This window comes from Lutra lutra, chromosome 3, assembly GCF_902655055.1.
Source record: "Lutra lutra chromosome 3, mLutLut1.2, whole genome shotgun sequence".
NCBI classification, from domain to species: domain Eukaryota; kingdom Metazoa; phylum Chordata; class Mammalia; order Carnivora; family Mustelidae; genus Lutra; species Lutra lutra.
In genome coordinates, this window is record NC_062280.1 from 62,783,633 (window position 1) to 62,805,281 (window position 21,649).

The following is a 21,649-nucleotide window of genomic DNA, read 5'->3' on the forward strand; positions in this document are numbered from 1 at the left end:
ATTAGTTGAACTTGGTGTAATCCATTAAAAAGTTACTGAAATAAGACAGTTCAGAAACTTTACTTTCAGATTATCTAATACAAGTATTGGCCCAGGAGAGCGCCCCCAAAGTTTGAAATCATCTTCATAGAATATCAGCATTTTGGAAATTAAGGGGAAGTTCTTCATGCTACAGATGAGGAAGTGATAGATCAAAGAATGCAATAAGGCTTTACCCTGAAAAGGGTAGGCATCACCAGCTGATGAAAATTGGACAAAGTTGCTTTGATTTTAACTTTCTTAACCAATTTATATTAATGTTATTAATTGTAATACTAATGTCAACAACTGAATTTTATAGAGGTGAGTTTAATTGTTTATATTCCTTTTTTGTGGTATTTTAGTTTATCTTTTCTATCTTTTCTTTTCTATTTAGGTCTATCTTTAAGACCTAGTCCCAGGATTTTAAAAATTTTTTTTGTCTTATTCCAGGTTCATTGTTTTTGACCATCATTTTTCCTTTTTATCTTTATCTTTTCACTGATTTTCACCATTTAACCTATTTTCTTTCAGTACATCCATCTTCCTTTATACTCATAATATGATGTACCTGTCTTAGAATTTTCCAGATCAAAACCATTTCTGTCAAGCATTAGCTGTGAAACTCTGGGGACTTAGCTCTTTGTGCAAAGGCTGAAGCAGATCCAAAGCCTCTTATTGAGGAACTCAAAGACATTGCCAGCCGGTCTCTGGCAGCATTTCCCCACAGGGAAGAGGCAGCCTTCCATCTGGGTGGGAATGCTGGTTGGCTCTCCAATGTATGTAATCATCCTATCCTACCAGCTGTTCACTTGGTTTTAAGACTTGAGGCCCTTATCAAGGGGACAATTCCAATGGCCAAATCACCAAGATACTATGAAATGAAACACAGAAGTTTGTTTATAAACTAAACCATACATCCACTCCTCTGGGTACTCCAAAGATTCTCCTAGATCAGATTTGACCATCAGAAGGCTTCATGGTGATTCACATTAATTTAAAATCTGGTATCTGTTTCTTTGAGTTCTATAAAATTCATTCCTGCCTTCCTCTAAAAATGTTGCGTCCAGGAGGCCCAGAGCTAAATGTATATTCCAAAAGAGTAACTTCATTAATCCACAGTCTTAACAAGTTTATCACCTCCATTTTGTCCATTCTCCTTGTCTTCAACTTCTTATTGCACATGGATTTAAAAAATAATATACCACTTCCCATCATATTTGTATAAAGAGATGGGATCTAATAAATGTCAAAATTTTCTACATGATTTAAAAGATTTATTTCTTCGTAAGCCTGAGTCTATGCTTCTTTTTTTTTATTATTTTATTTCTTTTCAGTGTAACAGAATTCATTGTTTATGCACCACACCCAGTGCTCCATGCAATATGTGCCCTCCATAATACCCACCATCAGGGTCCCCCAACCTCCCACCCCCCGCCTCTTCAAAACCCTCAGATTGAGTCTATGCTTCTTACAATGAATTATTTTTCTCAAGGAATATACTTAATTTTATTATGAAAATAAATGTTAAAAATTAAACTTGGAAATCCAGTATCCTAAAATTGAAAAGGATCTGTCAGTCCGTCTATTTTCACCATTTAAGTTTATAGTAGTGGTTCTTCATAGTTAGCATGAGAGTCACCTAGAAGGCTTTTTGTTTAAACACAGCTTGCCAGGCCTCACCCCAGAGTAGCTGATTCTATTGATAGGAGTGAGGCATTTTTGCATTTCTAACAAGCACACAGATGATGCTGGTGCTTCTGTCCCAGGAATCACACTTGGACAATGACTGGCTTACAGAAACCATAATTTTATTTATTTGCTTTTTGAAGTTAGAAATATATGTGCCATTAATATTGCTTTCATTTTTAGGATCTCTCAGAGAGGACAGTCATAGCTTCTTCAGTCTCATTTGTTCATTCATTTAATGTCTTGTGGTGTAATTCCTCTGAACCCAGAACCTTGGAATGATTTATGGCAGTATTTCACAAAAGCCTGCAATAGCTTCCTGTCTCCCTGCTCCCGGCCTATTTTCACCAGCAGTCAGAGCAATTTGGGAAAAATGGAAATCAAATCATGTCATTCCTCTGACCAGAAGCCTTCAGGAGTTGCCCAGAGAAAAGGCCAAACTCCTTACAGTTGCCTATCAGGCCTTATGATATGGGCTTACAGTTACCTAGCTGAGTTCATCTCCTCCTGCTTTCCCCTTCCCTCACTGCTTCTTAGTCAAGCTTGGCTTCTGTCTGTCTTCTGCAACTTCCAGGCACAGATATACTGTTCCCTCTCTCAGGAATGTTCTTTCTCTAGGTAGATGAATGCCTAACTCCCCCATCTCTTTTAGGTTTTTGCCAAACGTTTACTTTCTCAAAGAGGCCTACTATGCTACCCTTCCAGCTTCTTACCGCATTCTATTGGTTTCTAAAGCATGTCACCTTATTATGTGCTACATAATTTACTTATTTGTAATGTTTATTATTCATGTTCTGTCTCTCCTGGGTAGAATATAAGCCTTGCAGAATATTGGCCTTTCTTGGCCTATTTTGTTCACTGGTGAAAACCAAGTACTTAGAACAGTGTATGACACATAGTAGGTACTCAGCAGACATTTTTTTGAATAAACGGATTTTTAATTTTAGTTTCCTCCCCCAGATTAGTAATTTTTATTTCAACCTACAAGTACCCTTTAAAAAGGCTTGTGTTCTACCCATGGCAGCACATTTTATAATAACAAAAACTAGAAAAAAACTGAAATGTCTGCTAATGGGAGACTGGACAAGTAAATAAAGTAACTTAGTTTTGTATCACACAACCATTAACAAGATAAAACAAAAAGACAGCAATGAAAGCCAAATTCTCTATGGATACTGTACTTCCTAATTACGTATTCCTATTTAATCTAGATCAAAATACATGCATTGAAATCTTGTTTACCTCAAAGGTAATTGTATAAATAGGCTAAGGTTACTAGACTCTCTTTAAAACAAAGCAAAATGAAGACTGAATGCTTTACTCAAAGAATTCCCCACTCCAGAATGCCTTGAGAAGAAATAATAATGATAATAAAGAACATTAAGCACTTACTGTGCGATAGGCACTGATTAGCTCATTTAATCTTCACAATAACCCTATGAGATAAATGTGATTATTGCCCTCATTTTGCAAATAAAGGAGCTATAAGGTCCAGAGAGGATAAGTAACTTGTCCAAGATTGCATGGCTAGTAAATGGTGCTACCAAATCCAGTGTTGTTTTTCTTTAGAAAAAGTAATCAGAGTCTCTCTCTCTCTAAAAATATTTTACCATCTGTTTCTGCAGTTTCATCTTACATACTTTCCTATATATACGCTCTTCTCTAGTCAAACTGATCTATTTGCCATTCCCTGAAAGTTCCCAGTCTCTGGCCTCGGGCTTTCAAAAACATTCCTTCTGCCTGAAATATCGTTCACCACCAGTCATTGCCTGTTAAAATCCTACCTTCACTCCAAAGCCAGAAGTGATTTTGCATTCCTCTAAACTCCCAGAGCACACATATACTGTCTTTAAAATTCATATAATAATTACAATATTCTATCTTCTGTTGTTCTTAAGGATGTGCCTTATTGCTTCTACCTTTACGTATCAAATTCCTTGAGGAATAAGGATTATTATGTTTCAACATCACTGTTAAATTCCTTGAGTCAATAAAGATTTTATTGACTAGCTACTAGTAAGCAGGAAGTTACAAATTTTACAAATGCCCTGTCCAGTGTGGTAGCCACTGGCCAGACGCAGGAATTGAGCACTTGAAATGTGGCTAGTGCCAAATCTTGAAATGATAATATTTGGGGCATGTTGGCTTAAATGAAACATAGCATCAATAACATTAATTTCCCTTGTTTATTTTGCCTTATTTTTTTTAGCACCTAGAAAATCTCCAAGTACATTTTTAAACTCACTATATTTCTATTGAATAGTGCTGGTCTGGTATATCCCTTTCTCCCTCCCACCCCCCCTGCCAATCCTCCTCCAAGTGATGAAACCCATGAACCTACACATGAGTTAAAAAGTAAAAAGGGAGGCCATCCTCTTTCCTGATGCTCGAAAGGGGTGGGGGGGCTTTCTCTGGATGGATAATTTTTCTATTTTACTTAGTCGGATTGTTGTTTTTGTCCTTATGTCATAGGATTTGGGACCAAGAAATGCTATAGTGAAAAAGTTATTTGTCCATAAGCAAATATTTTGTGTGGGTGTGTGCCTGTGGCACATGTGTTTCTGGAGAGGAGACCACATTTCAATCTGAATATAGCAGAATTATAGAAGGCTTTCTATTTTGAAATAAATTGGCATCATGGCAAACAGAAAGCAAACCGCATTCTCAGACCCATTATAAATCCTTGATCCCTAACATCAGGGTAACAAGTGCTGCTTCAGCCATAACAGAGAGCTCTCTGAGTTGCCCTCAGCCACGTTTCTCCTACTGCTTGCTGGTGCCGTGTGCTTTAGGCAGCTTCTTTCCAGGCAACCACAGACTGTTTACTGAATGTAATCAAAATGACAGCACACTGTTTTCACAACCGAGTGTTAAGAGTTGATTGCCTTTTTCACTTGGCAACCTGAGGGAACTTAGAACGAGGATCTTGAGGTACAACTTGCGTTCGTTCAAGATGGTGGTGCTTACTTTTCTACATGTTACCTGCATTCTTTTGAGGTTTAAAATACAGAGGACTGAGATTTATCTAGCCTGGAGCAGAGAGGTTGTAATCACTGCCTTCAGATCACTTCTGCGGGTAAACTCCACTGCAGCACAGGTTGATTTAGGCAGGGCTGAGTTTTGACTGTCAAGTGATTCTTCATCCATCAGAACCCAGCCATGTGAGGGACCTCCTCTATTAAGCATGCCCCAGGAATAGATAATTATAATGCCTTACACTCTGATCACCCTAAGATGGTACCACAGAAGACAGTGTAACATAATGGAAAAGTTTGCTGTGCTTAATCTTTTTAGAAACAAGACTTAATGAAAAGGTAAGGAAGAGAGAGAGGAAAACAAGAGGGGAATGGAAGCTGCAATTCAGAGAACCTGTATTCTAGATACAAATGTGTTTACCATCACTTGCTATGAAATATTGAATGCTCAAATCTTAGGTGTTCATTGTCCACATCTACAAAAGAGATGTAGAGGAGGAAAATTGACTAGCTCATTTGTACTGCCTCTTTGGTTTCTAAAACTCTAGTTCTAGTGTCAAGACTCTGAAACTCAGTACCAGATACACTCCAACATCCATCCCTCTGGGAAGGAATGATGGATACAGCAATAGTCCTGTACTCTGAGCAAGGATTATTGAATATTGGACTAATCATGTAACTGAGCTAGGCTGGACTATACCTATTAGAGGCTATCTTCATTTCAGAATACTTTCATGAAGTAAGGGCTTGATCAAGTTTAAACCATGTTTTTTTGATAAACAAATATTATGAATGCCTTGAGTTCAACATAGCTGGGAGGTTGGTTGCTGAAAAGAACTACCCCTTACATCCTCTCTAAATCTATATATTCAATTCTATGTACATGATTTCTTCCTGTGTTTTCTTCATGTAACTCTTACATATGTAATTTCTTCCTAGATGAGAAATTTATACAAATAGCAGTCTAAAAAAAAAAACAAATCACAAAACATTGTCTAGTTTTCAGTGAATATGACAAGTCACTTGGTTAAATCCCCCTCCACCCTGCATCCTGCCCAAATAGGGGCTTTTGAAGTAAAGAGAAGCTGAAAATATTTTTCTAGGATCTGAATTCAGGTCCCCAAAAGTCAATGTTTTTTTCCAGCCACTGAGCACATCATTGGCACCAAAATTAGAGCAAGGGCCTGAGTGCAGTGCCCTGATTTAGGTGTCAATGATGCCACTTACTGCAGCAGGAACACACAGTGGAAGGTCTCTGCATGTAAAGGCAGGAAGGATGCTGTTCAGTGCTCAGTTCTGTTGAGGCTAAAGACAACCAGAATGCCACAGGTAAGAAAAAATTACATGTGATGCAAGCTTGTATTTCAGGCAAGGATTTGCAGCAACCAAACTGCTAATGAGAGCCAAGATGGGTGTAGCTTGTCCATCCTAGTTCTCCCCAGGGTGGAAGATCTAGCAAGTAAGGCCCTGGCTAGAGAAGATAACAATCACAAGGAGAAATGTAAAAGCTAAAGGGAGAAGATGCTAGGAAGGACAGAACTGGAATCGGTTGCGTTCCTTCAGTGTTCCATGTGTGCCCCCTGAATTATCTCAAAGAGGTGGGTCATTCAGGATTCTGATAAAATTGCTTCTGCAATATTAGGCATTGAATTCACTAATTCTTCAAGTCACCCCCTTTTAAAAAAATTAGTAGACTCTCTCTTTTTAGAGCCATTCTAGGTTTACAAAAAAACTGGTTGTGAAGGTACAAAGAGACCCCACATTAAGTGTGCCTTTTAATTACTTTAAATATTTAGCCCTGAGACTTTTTATTCGAGAAGAATTCAAGAGAATAAATAGAAAGTATTTTCTCAGGCATAAAATTCTCTAAATTTAGCTTTCCTGAGGGATATGGATTGTTGAAAAAAAATGTGTATTCTTTTATGATTAAATTGATCTCATAGTATGTCTGAGACATGTCATCGCTATTGTAGATTTAATGGATGTTTAAAAGAAACGTGCCTTATAGTGTCTTCAAGTAATTTTAAGACACCTAGTAAACAACATGTCTAACACAGCTATGAGAGAGAGCTCACTTTCGTGGCTTTGGTGGTGTAGCTTAACTCCTTCGTGTTAATTTGCATAAAGATCTGCATCACAATTTGGATGTGCTCTGCCACTTTTTATTTACTCCTAAGCATTACTCTTTCCCTTTTCAATTGTACTAAATGCTTTTGAATGACATGTTAAAATGCTTTGCCCACTTCGGCGCCTGGGTGGCTCAGTGGGTTAAGCCACTGCCTTCGGCTCAGGTCATGATCTCGGAGTCCTGGGATCGAGCCCCGCATCGGGCTCTCTGCTCTCTCGGGGAGCCTGCTTCCTCCTCTCTCTCTGCCTGCCTCTCTGTCTGCTTGTGATCTCTCTGTCAAATTAAAAAAAAAAAAATGCTTTGCCCCAAAGAATCATGTTAGTTATCACAGTTGTCACCATGTTGGTGGAGGGAATGTTTATATCAACGATAAATTTTTCACTTTCTGTACTCATGGAATAATTTAAGGTGACCCTTCTCTGAAAAACATTTCTTCTCTTGTTCAGGCTTTAATTCTTATTAACATTTCCCTGGTTTGTTTTTTATATTTTTGTTATTTACTACCCAAGTACTTTGTATGGAAAGATAGCACATCAATTATTTTTAAGTAAATGATCCGATCCCAGTTTATGATCCCAGGCACTGTTTCACAGACATCCATCATAAATCTAGCCTCAAACATACTATTGTATTTCTTCAGTTTACTATAGAAGCACCAGCCTCCTGCCTTAAAATATGGATATTCTCATCTTGAGATTTAACAGATCTTTTCTCTATGGGGTAATTTTACTGACCAGGTTGACAGAATGGTAGAGGTTGTGAAGAAAACAGAGTTAAGTAGTAAATATTAAATGATGTTTATCTAGAGGAAAGACTTTAGGGTATAATTTGCCCTGGAGGCCATAGAAGATTGTTTTATTAAAGGCTACCGCAGTCTCCTCCCAGCTGTGGAAAGGACTGCACTGCAAGAAGCCAACATAAAAAAAAAGGACTGGGGTGTTAACCCTGCAAATGTCTTCTTAAAGAGTTGATAAAGCTGACTCAACCTGAGTAATGGAATTCCTTTTAAGAAATACAATTCATTATTAATTCCACTTAGCTATTAGGTTAATACATTTCTTTCTTATAAATATCGCTTTCTGGAAAATACACTTTTGAATGCGTTTTGAATTTAAGAAATTTGTTGGTTTACTGGTCTGCCTTTCCTCTCAATCTGTCACAGTTGCTGTTTCAAAAAATAGAAATCAAATTTTTTTTTTTTTCCAGTTGGAAGACCTGGACATTCAAAGAGTATCTTTCAATAGAAACTCTTATTTGATTATTTAAGACTTAATTTTCAAAAGAACAATTTATGAGGTACAGAATAAAAAGAGAGCGAATCTCTGGTTGTACAAATTGCAGTTCACAGATGCTTATTTCTGAGCCTGCACAATTGTTTGTATTGTTAACTTGCTGAATATACCATAGCCAGCAGCTGGGTCAACTTTCAGATAAAGGTAAAGGTAGGAAATTAGCAATTTGAAATATAAAACTGCTTAAACATATAGAATAAATACTAGCCTTGCTAACCAAGGAAGAAGTGGACGCGAATGTATTTTTTGTTATTTTCCTAAGTATTTGCATAGTCTCTTTACCTAACACGCCCACTTACTAGAATTTTCAAATTATTTTGAAAGTCATTTCTCAGCTCTCTTTTACTTCACTAGCCTACCTTTCATTAGCTTCTCTTATTTTTCCTCTGCCTTCCTTCAGTCAGCTGGTTTTCAAACCTGGCCACATATTTGAACTACACTAGCAGAGTGTTTTAAACAAACACTGATACCCAGGCTCAGCCCCAGAGAATATAACTGAATTGGTCTAACGTGGAGCCAGCATTGCTCTTTTTTAAGCTTCCCAGGTGAATCCAGTGTGCAGCTAAAGCTTATCATGTTGTACCTTTTTCTGTTTTTTCTCAGAATGTTTGCATATCTATTTCCCTTCAACTGTTCTTTTCTTCTGTCATTTTTATTAATGAGTTTTTAAAAATAAAATTTTTGTCATTTCTCATTTTGCCTCCCCCCCCACCCCCCGCCATTTTCCATTTACTGGCCAAGAAGTTCTCATTCCAGGAGCATGTATCTGTTTTGTATTCTTATTTGATGCTACCAATTTTTTTTTAAAGATTTTATTTATTTATTTGACAGAGAGAGATCACAAGTAGACAGAGAGGCAGGCAGAGAGAGAGAGGGAAGCAGGCTCCCTGCTGTGCAGAGAGTCCGATGCGAGGCTCCATCCCAGGACCCTGAGATCATGACCTGATCCGAAGGCAGCGGCTTAACCCACTGAGCCACCCAGGCGCCCTGCTACCAAATTTTTATGTCAATGAAAGAGAATGCAATATGATTGTGAATTATACTTTTGTCTGTTCTTCCAAAGCTGATATAATAATATACTTTAATTTTTGGTATAAATAGATTGGTAGTGGAGCCCAACACAGTGGTTGAAAACTAACGTTAAGAATGGATTTACTTGGGGGTGCCTGGGTGGCTCAGTGGGTTAAAACCTCTGCCTTCGGCTCGGGTCATGATTCCAGGGTCCTGGGATCGAGTCCCACATCGGGCTCTCTGCTCAGCCTGCTTCCTCCTCTCTCTCTCTCTGCCTGCCTCTCTGCCTACTTGTGATCTTTGTCAAATAAATAAATAAAATCTTAAAAAAAAAAGAATGGATTTACTTGAACTATAATCATTGTTGACTATGATTAAAGATCGTTTAATATGATCTTTTAGAACTTTGAGACCATATGGGACTCAAGAACATGTAAATATCCTATTAAAGGATTGATTTTTGAATTTTAATTCAAAGACAAATTCAGTAGTTTCAGAACAGGGCAGAAGTGGGAATATTACATACTATGTCAACTATCATATCAGTAACATGATAGTGACACTAATAACAACAAAACTGGGATAAAAATGACTATGACGATAAGTAAAATTTGGTGACTTAAATATCAGCAGGAAAAACAGAAATATGGAAGGCAATGCACAGAATATTCAACGGTTTGAAATGAATGTAATAGGAAAATCACAGGCAGTTGGTTAAGGCCTGGAATAGTAGATAAGAAATATGAGTGTTATTGTGGCTGTGCCTCGAAATGCAGTCAAGCCATTTCCTCTCCATCAGGTTTATTTTTCCTCACTGGTGAAAATACTGGTTGGATTGGCAAAAGGAAAACAAAACAAAAAAACCTGGCCAAACCCCTTGGCCATATCCTGCCTATAGGTATGTTTTGTTGGCTATACCCAGTATTGTAAATAATTTGAAATAGATGACAACATTTAATAAGAGGGAGATTTTTTTTATTAAAGATTTTATTTATTTATTTGGCAGCAGGAGGGAGATTTCTAATAAAAATTTGGATTTTTAGCTTTTTTAGAGAAATCGTTTGATTCATCAGTCTCCTAGCCCTAAGATGGGGCTTCCTGTCCTTGGAAAGGATATGGTTGTTTATGGCTGTCCAGTTCTGTAGTCTCAACCTGGCTGGCTTCACTCTTTTTCTTACCCACTCTGCCTATGTAGAAATTTGGAGTTGTTTCCTTAAGAATTTATTTGTAAGGTTATATCCAACATGATATAAGTTCCATGAAAAGAAAGTGCTCAACACTTCATTAGGTAGAACAAAAATAATTTACAGAGAGAAAAATAAATGTCACAAGCAAAAACACTGAGGAGACAGAGAAACTAACAGATGACTGGTTCTTAACTAGAGGCTTAAGCCCTTAAAAACATGTCCTGTTAAGCCCTATGCAAGGATATTTTGGGTTCTAGATCAGAATCACAATGTCACTTAGTAATAATAACTGGGATTTAGTGAATTATTCCAGTCAGAGCTCTTGGGAAAGGAAAGGACACAATGTTCTGTACAACCCGAGTAAGAATATTCTGAATATTAGGAGATTAAAATTCCCCAAAGTGAGCTTCTTGGCAGAAAATGGCCAAAGTTATTTAAAGAGTGACTTCCCATCTTTGAATTCACCCATTGAATAAAACAATATTCAACCACCGTTTAATAATTTAAGGACCATCATTTCTTTCACTTTGCGCCAGCACAGAGCTTAATCACATGAAGGGCTCCCTATGTGCAGTCTCCAAAAGGATGAAAACCTAATTCAATTATTACAGAAATAACTCCAGACTTTTAAAAGGTTTCTCTGAACTGAAACAACCCCTGAGAATTCCCTTATCCAAACCACCAGCTAGCATATGTTTATATGCACTTTATTTGTACAGAATACATATATTTAATATTGTAAACCCTGCTTATAAGCTACTTTGCAGTTATTCTCTAGTCATATATCTTTAAAATTCTTTCTACAAGGTCCTTTATCACTTCAAATCCTGAAGAAAAGAGGTAGAGTATAAAAAAATCCATAAATAGGGCACATTAAAACTTGCGGTATCCAGGAGGCATTCATACAAATTTTAAAGAATTTTTCTACTGTGGCTAATGATAGGTCTGGGTGTAGTTTCAAATTTTAGGTACCCGAAGAGTTGATATTTGTCAGGCAGTTCATAGAACAAAGTATGTCTTTGCATAATAGGAGAGCCAGATTTTCTCTATTACCACATTATCAAGTAAAAGAAAATTAACACTATTCTGCTCTGATATAGGTATCTACACTTGTTAATATTCCATTAAGATGTGTTAACTCTACCCCAGGGTGAAAAATATCATCAGGTAAAACTGAAATAAAAAGTAGCATCCTAATCAAAGATAAATATTATGACCTTGCAGCACAAGCAATAATCCAATTGGGTTTTGTCTTTCCCAAATTTTTTAATTACCTCAAACAAAAATCTACCTCAAGAAGTAACAGTTTGGATACCAGGTTCTCTGTTGAATTGCCATTAAAGTTGTTTCTGGGGTAAAATTCAAGTGGAACCAAAGACAACTTAGTGTTGAAATTAATCAAAATTTTAAAATAGATCCCGAAAGTGCAGAAGTGTACTGTTAATATCTTAAATTATATTTCAGGGGCAGGTAGGTAATTAATCTTCATAGCTTTGGAAAATCTGGAAAACAACCATCAGTATTAAGGTAGAATGAATAATATATTTTTAGATGACAAACAAAGCACTAATTCCCAACCTTCAGTGAGTTCACAGTATTCCTATACATGAATGATAATGAGAAAAAGTAATCTGTACAGCCACTCACACAAAGAAATTTCACTATCTAGTCACATGTTCATTCTTTAGTGGGAAAAAAAGGTGCATTTGTCTTCATATCCTTATATTTATGAGTGCTTTCAGTTAATTTCAACCCTAAAGATAAGGAATCACAAAAGCTGGAGTTACCTAGAATCAAGGCAGACAGACTAACCCACAAATTCCAGGCAGAGCACAGTTTAATTGAGAAAATTTCCCCTCATTTCTTTAAGTCTCCCAAACTTTCTCACATCTGTCTAGTCATGAGCCCATTAAGTCATCTTGCCCGCCATAAAGATGAAAATGACAGTGCAGTTACTTGAGTCTGTGTAAAGAGGCCCAAGGTGGCTGAAGGGCAGGATTAGGAGGCCTGGGGTGCTGAATGGGCATCCCAGCTGTAGCTCCCAAAGATCCCAGGAGCACAGAGCTGTCAAGAGCACAAAACTGCATGTAGAGAAAACCTTTGGAGGGAAGTAGAGGTTTTGCAGTATGTCCACAATTTCATCAGGCATAATTTGCCTTTCCACCTATTATTGTATCATTAATAGGACTTAAGCAAGAGAGAGTTTGTGAGTTGATCACATAGCCAACACATGTGGTCATTTCTGGGATTTAGGCTCTGTAATTTGATGGCTATAGTAGAAATTTGGGGGTATTTAAATGTGCTTGGTGAAATCTAAATTTTCTTTGTGAATCTTCAAAGAGGACTTTTTTCTGATAAGTGTATCTGTTAAGGCACAAGCGAAATAAAGCTCCTTGCCCCTAATTTGTTAAAAAAAGAAAGCCTTTGAAGAGGAGTCCATGACAATATATCATTGGGCCAAAGAATGGTTTTCTAGAAGGTATTATGGAAGTTTTTTAAACTCGCAGGAAATGCTCAGGATGTTAACACTAATCGATATTACTGTAGGGAGCACATTTGTTATTGTTGTCGTTGTTGTTGTTTCAGCAAGGGCATTCTTCCAGGATGAGAATTATCATTTTCAGCTATGGAATTTCTTGGCAGTTTCAGTCTGTTCTTCCTGTTGTGGTGGAGGATACTATATCACCATCACTAATAATGGGGGAGCCAGGGAAAAGGGGAGGGTGGGCATTCAGTCCTGTCCCAGGATGTATAATAGACACCAAACAGACATTATTTATTTACACAGTCCTGCAGCATTAGATGCCCTCCTTCCTATTTTATAGATGATGTAATAGAGGCTTAGAAAGTTTAAATACTTTGTCATTTAATAGTGAAGCTAAGATTCAGTCTGTCAGCTCTGCTCTTCTTCACTTCTCCATAATGCTTCCTGGTCATTTCCACCACAGAGGGAATTGGCCAAGGACCTTTAAAACATCTCTAGTCCTCTATTTTTCTATCTCCTTAGATAGTGTATATTACCACTGTCACCATTAGTTGTAATATACAACTCAGTATGTGTTAAAGATATATCATATTACAGTTAAGCTGAGAAATCAATTGAAGAAAATGCAGATAAAATAGAACCATAAAATTTTAAAAATGATAACTGTTCTTATATATTTTTGATTCTAATAACCATACAAGCAAGGAAAATGTACTTCAGTGATATATGGTGTCTTTTCTGAGGTGACATAGCTCAAGAGTAGCAGAACTTGGATCAGAAATTGAGCCTTACAGCTCAGTGCTCAACTTATTTATCTCTACTGCATCATTAAATTACAGTACAGTATTATTTGGGCGCCTGGGTGGCTCAGCTGGTTAAGTGTCTAACTCTTGGGTTTTGGCTCAGGTCATGATCTCAGGGTCGTGAGATCAAGCCCCACGTTGGGCTTCGCACTCAGTGCAGAGTCTGCTCTAGCTTCTTTCTCCTTTTCCCTCTGTCCCTTCTGTTTGTGCTCTCTCTAAAATAAATAAATCTTATTCACTAAATACATCTTATTCACTTACAATCTACTACAATGAACGTAAAACCTACAAGTATCTGTTTGAAAATTATGTTTTTAGATTACCTTACACCCTGCATGTAGAGTTTTGTAAAAATCTCTCTTGTGGTCTGTGCTGGTCTTCTGAAAACTACAGTATTTTTCTTGATCTTACAAATGAAATCACTGTTAGATTCTTCTCGAGAGTAAGATGCCCAAACTTACTTGATATATCACTTACTCAAAACAGGTTTGATTTCCAAAAATTTTCTAAGAGCCAGTTTTGTGAAGAACTCTGTGTGCATATACTCTTCACATCATGACTACATATATAGACAAATAAGTGATTATTGCAACTATACTGACAAAATTGCTGATATTGAGGGCTGAAATATAAGCGTTCATTCATAAATGTAAAACAGTTCAATCAAGACCAGCTCTTGTGTTTACATAGAACAAAGTTACTCAAATGCAGTCCCTGTAGAGAAGCACGGAGTATACAATACACTGAAGCCAATTAACATCCATTTCTGGGAACCCTTTTCAAAGAAACGGTTTTCTTCATATTCTATGGTAGGAGTTCTTCCGAAATACATAAGACTCAGGGCTTTTCTCTGAGGCAACCACTATTTTACGTTTTTAGGGGGAGTATAATTGATACTCAGTGTAAAATATTGAGAAGTCAATATTTTGCCATATCATTAGGAATTACAATTGCTTTTAAATACTCAAGTTCTATCCTTAGGCCATTTTGACCATACAGACTGGAAGCCCAGGTTAAAATCAGAGGTCTTTATTTCACATAGGACATACACTACTTGGAATGGTTGTGTTGAAATTTTTCCATACAAATTCCTACAAGCACTTATGCCTTTATCTTTGTCCTCATATGCTACATTACACCACCTGTTGTATTAAAAAAAACGACTTTATGATATTTAAAACCCTTCTTTCAATTAATACCTACAAATTATAAGAATAATGTCTTATTCTAAGTATGTGATTGCTAACTGAATACAGAATTTGTGGTTTGCTATAAAATATTTTAAAGAAAACTACAGAAAATATATATTATAGTTTAAGTAAGTAATTGTTTTATAGCTGAAGTGGCTCTCCCTGGTAATTAATAATAATAATAACAACAACCAGTTGTTAAATCTACACAGAAAAAAATAAACAGAAATATATCAAGCTTTTGAGATAATTCAAGAAAATATAATTCCCTTTAAGTCAATAAATTTAAAGATAAATACTTAATATAAAAAAGAACATATTAAAATATAAAAGAAATAACACATTATGGAGCACATAGGGATCATTTTATCATTAAAAGGTAAATCTCTTTTTAATGGTTAGTATTGGTTATCTTCTTCCCTCCATGAAAATAGGTTATTACACCTCTATATTGTTATCACTCCCTATACACATGGACTCTGCAAAGATGTTAAATAAAAGACTAAAGCACAAGAATGATAGTTCCAGTTTCACTATACATTTATGTTTAAAAAATAGTGGCACACTGGACATTCAAATAAATGATGTACAGCCATGAAATCCATTAGGTCAGCTTTGTGCAATAAAAAATATTTTCCTTGAATACAATGAATCATAACAATCTGCATGTCTCAAAAGCACGAGATCAGTAATGCCTAGTCTCTACCATAAGTCACCATTTCTAACAGAGGCTCTATTTCCTTTGAGAGATAAAGGAATAGTAAGCAGTTTACCCATCAAATGATGAGTTTGGTTCCTGTAATTTACATTAAAACAGCATTATGTTAAAAATAGCAGCATGAAGATAAGTTTAAAGTAAGAAAAACGATCTGGTGGCTAGATTCTATGGTGCAGATAATTAAATGTTTTGCCAGCTTACCTGATAAAACAGAGCTTTACAGATCACAGCATAACAAAGCCCCGTATCCAAGATGGTTAGAGTATAAGGTGCCTTCCTCTGCGGTTGTTCAGATTTTTGGCCACAGAGATTTACAAATTAATTACAGTGTTTTTTTTCTTTGCTTTCTCTGTGGACAAGAAAACAAAGAGACCTTTCCAGAATCCTCTCTGCTTATGCCTCCGCTTCCTGTTCTGAGATTCACTCTATGGTACCCAACATATATCAGAAAACAGCTTTGGGGGGGGAAGAAAAAAAAAAAAAGGCTGACAGCACTCAACATGGTACCGCCATCTACTGGCAGACACACAAAATTGAACAAAAGGGAAAACACCTCATTATTCTTCAGCATAAGGTAAAATGTAACATTTCCCTGTATATGAGTATGTACAAAAAGACTCTTTCCCATACTCACTTATTTGCACCTCACCAATACTTTTTATAAATTTACAAAGGTTATTCACTCATAATCTACTACAATGAACATAAAACCTACAAGTATCTGAAAATTATGTTTTTAGATTACCTTACATTCTGCATGTAGAGTTTTACAAAAATCTCTCTTGTGGTCTGTGCTGGTCTTCTGAAATTTGTTCTTCTCTCGGGACGGATTATTTTACGAGTGAGTAAATAACAGTGTAATACACATTTACTGTTAGTCTTTGTGTTGCTTTTGGTAAAACATTTGCAAGAAATGTTATCTGAATGTGGAAAAGTATTCTAAACTTTAGCGAGGTCTAGCTAATTTAGATCTGTGGATTATTTTGGCGTGTGTATATGACATGAGGAACAGTTAAATTCACTTTATATGAGATAATTCAAATCAGTTATTATCTATGTCTTTAAAATACTGAGAAAACATTGTTTATAAGAACACTGAAGCATGCAATACATAGGCAAAATGAAAAAGATTGTCAGTTTATTTGAAGATATTTGTCAACTAAGAAAACTCTCCATTTTATTTGACTTTTTATATTTACTTTAGAGCAAACAACTATAATTTTATTAGTTTGTCATTAATTGGTCAAAGTATGTTGATATTGATGGAGAAGCCTAATATATGTTAAGAGCTATATTAGCTGTGAAAAGACAAAGATAAACACATACAGTGCCTGCCATCAAGGAACTTATGTATAATGAAGAGACAAATATAGCAGGTACCATATTTTCAAGCTATGTGCTCAAGGAGTGTTATTTACTTAGTGTTTTATTCCATCCATATTTTGCCTAATGTCAGAAAATAAATCTTGTCAGTTAGAGGTAGACTGAGTCACTTGAGGCTTTTCCCAGTGATTTCAAGTTTATGCTAAACCAATGTACAGTTTTCCTTTTCCATCTTCTTACACAGGGGATGGTTTAAGTCCAGGAATGCTTACCTATGTGGAGAAAGCAGAGTATGGTTCCCAGACTCCTGCTTTTCTATGTGGGCATCCAATGAGGTGTAGAATCCTGTATGATTCTACATACAGGATGTATGTACCTGCATTCCCCTATGGTCCCCAAAACACCATCCATCTGGTTTTGCATGGCAGCATCCCCTTTCATAGGCATTAGTTACCTCAGGTTTGTCAGCTCCACCTCTCAGGTAACTTTTGTTCCTAATCTTGAGGAAGGAAGGAAGAAATACAACTAGCAGGCTTCCAGGTCACTCTGGGCTATAAGTGACTGACAAAGTCCCATATCTGAGGTACCCCACACCACAATCTCTTATTACTGTTTTCATCTTGTGGAGCATAGGTGCTCTGCGGGCTTCAGCCAAGTGAGGCACCATGTCTGCTCCATTGGAATATTCCAACTTCTCATCTCTCTACGTTTTTAGCTAATCCTAGGTGAGCAAGCTATGTAGGGTCCCCATTAGGGACCCTCTTCGATTGAGTTCCCTTGCTTTTCCCCAAACTTCCTTCCCAGCCCCCCGAAAGTTTTGCTTCCATCTCTCTTCCTGCTGTGCCAGTAATGAACTGGTTCTGTAAGTTTTCCTCTCAAATATTTCTGTCTTATACATAATGGATTAGTTTTCTAGGGCTCCTGTAACAAAATACCACACAGATTGGCTCCCACCAATAGAAATTTGTTGTCTCACAGTAGAAGTCCTAAATCAAGGTGTCTGCAGGGCCCTGCTCCTTCTGAAATCTGTAGGGGAAGGCTGCTTCCTTACCTCTTCCAGCTTCCAGCAGCTCAGACATTCCTGGGCTTGTGGCAGCATAACTGCATTCTCTGCATCTTTCCATGCTGTTTTCCTTACATCTCTTGGCATAGTCTTTCTTCTGTACTATGCCTGCCACTGTGTCCAAATTTCCCCTTTTTGTAAGGACACCAGTCATCTTGGATTAGAGTCCAGCCTAATGATTTTATGTCAACTTGATTATCTCTGTAAAACCCTATTTCCACAAAACGGTATTTTCTGAGACTCTGGGGATCAGCACTTCAACATACCTTTTTTTTTTTTTTTTTTTTTTTTTTGAGGAGAAGGATAGACACAAATTAGCTTATAACGTTTAAGTCCAAAACCTTTGAATTTAAAATGCAAGTATCTGATGATTCTTTTATCTGTTTCCCATGATAATTTCACTTAGGAAATAATAACTTTGGTATCTGGCCAGAATTTGGGGGCAGTGGAGGGGGAGGGAAGATCTTCAGGCAATAATGAAGAAATTCATTAATAATAACAATAATAAAAACCAATGTTTATGCAGTATTATGTGTCAAATGCTCTTCTAAGAACTTTGAGTATATTCACTTAACCCTCACCTATAGGAAGAACTATACACATTTTACAGATGAAAAAACTATGGAGGGAGGTAAAAATATATTAATTAGTACTTCATATGTCATATCACCAGATGTATGACACCAATATGCACCGAGTCCTGGAGAAGCATAAAGGAAATGAGCTTTTATTAATTTCGACCACTGCTACTCACATTTAATGAAAATTCTTGACATTTTATTCTTTCATTTTGTAAGTTTTCTGTCATGAAATATTTCTATTTTCTGGGAAGTTTTATGTTTTTTCTCTAGTCACAGCCAAAGTATCCTTGCTTACCACTACTTTACTAAATGTTCATTAATTCTGCCAGTCCCTAACACCCTATACTAATTTCCCCACCAATAATAATAATTAAAAGTATATTCATTCTGATGCCCAATTTGGGGCATATACACAAAAGATCATATCTGTATACTCCAAAGATTTTTCTCATAGTATTTTATGGGGAGCTAATTTTTGTATGAGTATGTATGTGTGTGTGTTTTAAACTACTCTAAGCAGAGTAAGATGGGATTATCATAGGATGAAATTTTGAGGAAAAAAAAAGAAAAACAATGCAGTTCTATAAAAAATAGAATTACACAAATTTAATAGGATTATTAAAAATTTAATAGAATTATTTAAGTATAATAAACATTAATATAAAATAAAAATATTATAATGCCAAATTTAAAATAATTTACAGGTAGTATTAGTTTCCTCTGATTTACATATTCATTGCTAATATTTTTAATTGCTCCACTAGATCTTCCAGTGAGTAACAATTATTATTGCAATGTCCAAACCTAATTCAGAATTCACCTTAAAGTGTTTCTAGATATGGGGCGCCTGGGTGGCTCGGTGGGTTGAAGCCTCTGCCTTCGGCTTGGGTCGTGGTCCCAGGGTTCTGGGATCAGGCTCTCTGCTCAGCAGGGAGCCTGTTTCCCTTCCTCACTCTCTGCCTGCCTCTCTGCCTATTTGTGATCCCTGTCAAATAAATAAATAAATCTTTAAAAAAAATAGTGTTTCTAGATATCTCCTATTCATTTCCATCCCTACCTTACAATTTGTAAAGGTAGTCCCCTAGGTCTAAGCCAAATGCACAAATAGTATAAATGTAAATATGAAGAATCAAGACAATGTATGGAGATACAGTAAATATATATGTACTATAATCGGTATCCTGGAGAAATAGAAATATATTGCATCTATGAAGCAGGAATGGGAAATCATGGGAGAATAATATAATAAAGAGTGCTCATAAATTATATATACCATACATAAAGCAGAGGAAAAACAAGAAGTCTGAAAGGAAAAATTAAAGACACCTTTTAGAAAGTTGAACTAAACATAAGGATATGAAAATATGATAAGAAAAAAAAAAGCATCAATCCTCCAAGTGAAAAAAAAATAAGTAAATGTATTGGGGCACCTGTGGGTGCTCAGTGGGTTGAGCCTCTGCCCTCAGCTCAGGTCGTGATCTTAGGGTCCTGGGATTGAGCTTTGCATCTGACTCTCTGCTTGGCGGGGAGCCTGCTTCCCCCTTTCTCTCTGCCTCTCTGCCTACTTGTGATCTCTCTCTCTGTGTCAAATAAATAAAATCTTAAAAAAAAAGAGTAAATGTATTATAAGAAAAATTTCCAGAAATGAAAAGACTCACTAAGGATTCACTTGATGTAAAAGAACATACATTAAGATGCACTATAAAATTTCAAAACATAAAAAATAAGAAAACAAAAAATCAGATTACCTTCAGACTTACTAACAGTGATAGTAGGAAACAAGGAAGGAAGGATATCAGAAGGTGTAGAGAACGTTGTTTTATAGTTTTGTTTCCAGCCAAGCTAGAAAATCAAATCTCATATGAGAACCAAATAAAGGTATTTGAGATAATCTAACCAATAAAATTTTAGCTTCTCTATGTCCTTTTTTGAAAAGTCATTTGAGCATATACTCCAGCTAACTTATCCCCCCCAAAGAAAAAAGGAAAGGGAAGAAAGAAAAAGAAAACCAAGGAAGACAAAGACACGATATCCAGAAAACATTCAAATTCATCTGTGAATCTGCCTAGTGAGGAGTAACATCCTATCTCAGAATCAAATTTTTGTGGAGGCTGAAAATAAGTCAGTCCACATTATAAGGTGGAAACAAAGGATACCCACAAAGGAAGTCTGATGTAAGTATCAAACACAAATGGGATGATTATTTCCTTTTCGTTGCCTGTTGATGTGATGGATTGCATTAATTCATTTTTGTTTTTTGTTTTTGTTTTTTTAAAGATTTCTTTATTTATTTTGGTGTGGGGGTAAGAGAGCACACAAGCAGGTGGGGCAGAGGGAGAGGGAGAGAGAATCGCAAGCAGACTCTATGCTGAGTGTAGAGCCTGGTAGGAGACTTGATCTCATGACCCTGAAATCATGACCTGAGCCAAAACCAAGAGTCGGACACTTAATCAACTGTGCCACCCGGGCACCCTGCATTAATTCATTTTTGAATGTTGAACTGATGTAGGCCACATTTTAATATTGGTTGAATAAGACAAGAAAAAGAAATGATAATTATTGTGCCAATATACCTTACAGCAAAAAGAAAAATAAATGTCAGTAAAAAGATCTTCACTCTTTTTTTGCTATAGGAATTCATTATGTGAGCAGGATTAACACTTTAAATACAAAGGAGAAAAAGGAGAAGTGACCAGAAGGGTGATATAATTTGCTATGATTCTAGCTTCATTGTGGCTTATATGCTTTCCTTCTGCCGTGGAAGGACAGGTGATTTTCAGGTCTTCTGTAAGTGGGTCCTGAGGTTTAGGTAAAATAGTTATAGGTTATAGGGCACCTGGGTGGCTCAGTGGGTTAAAGCCTCTGCCTTCAGCTCAGGTCATGATCCCAGGGTCCTGGGATCAAGCCCTGCATCGGGCTCTCTGCTCAGCAGGGAGCCTGCTTCCCCCTCTCTCTCTGCCTGCCTCTCTGCCTACTTGTGACCTCTCTCTCTGTCAAATAAATAAAAAAATCTTTAAAAAAATAGTTATTGGTTATAAATATAGGGCTTCTGGAACCTTGGTGGTATTTAACAACACTTTGTAAACATATCCTGCATAAATCATAGGTATTATTAACAGAATAAAGCTAATAACTATCAGCTAGGACTTTTGAGTTGGTCTCTTTCTTTCTTGAGCCTCTGGTTCC

General features: G+C 36.6%; 1 protein-coding gene across 5 annotated transcripts in view; it reads right to left on the bottom strand.

The window, feature by feature from the left end:
- LOC125095498 (sodium channel protein type 3 subunit alpha) overlaps positions 1–21,649 on the bottom strand; it is a 1,188,574-nt gene that overhangs the window by 93,864 nt on the left and 1,073,061 nt on the right. For 4 of the 5 annotated variants that reach the window (XM_047721987.1, XM_047721991.1, XM_047721988.1 and 1 more), the window contains exon 1: positions 15,698–15,899. The exons of the other annotated variant lie outside the window; for it this stretch is intronic. The gene's annotated coding sequence lies outside the window, so the exon portion shown is untranslated. Of the gene's footprint in view, positions 1–15,697; positions 15,900–21,649 lie in introns of those variants that run through there. 5 annotated transcript variants of the gene reach the window in all.